The sequence below is a fragment of the Penaeus monodon genome, chromosome 19 (assembly GCF_015228065.2).
Source record: "Penaeus monodon isolate SGIC_2016 chromosome 19, NSTDA_Pmon_1, whole genome shotgun sequence".
Taxonomy (NCBI): Eukaryota; Metazoa; Arthropoda; class Malacostraca; order Decapoda; family Penaeidae; genus Penaeus; species Penaeus monodon.
In genome coordinates, this window is record NC_051404.1 from 41,972,823 (window position 1) to 41,973,132 (window position 310).

Sequence of the window (310 nt, forward strand, 5' to 3'; positions counted from 1 at the left end):
TTTTTTATTTCATGTACTTTTTTACATATTTCTTTAAACGAGAACACGAGTTATAAAGTCAACCTTGAAAATGTCAGCATATTACCAAGGAAAATTTGTTAGATATCAAATCAGGCAATTAAAATACATTAATGATAATTTTGATTTGCGATAGACGGCCGCATGATGAGGAGAAAGATGATTATCAATGGACAGATAACTTTTTTTTCTGCTTTTATTCCTATCAAAGCAGATTTTTATAAATTATATTTTTTTAGAAAACGGATTAAAGAAAATTAAATTTGTGTGTTTCTCTATATATATTTTTTTC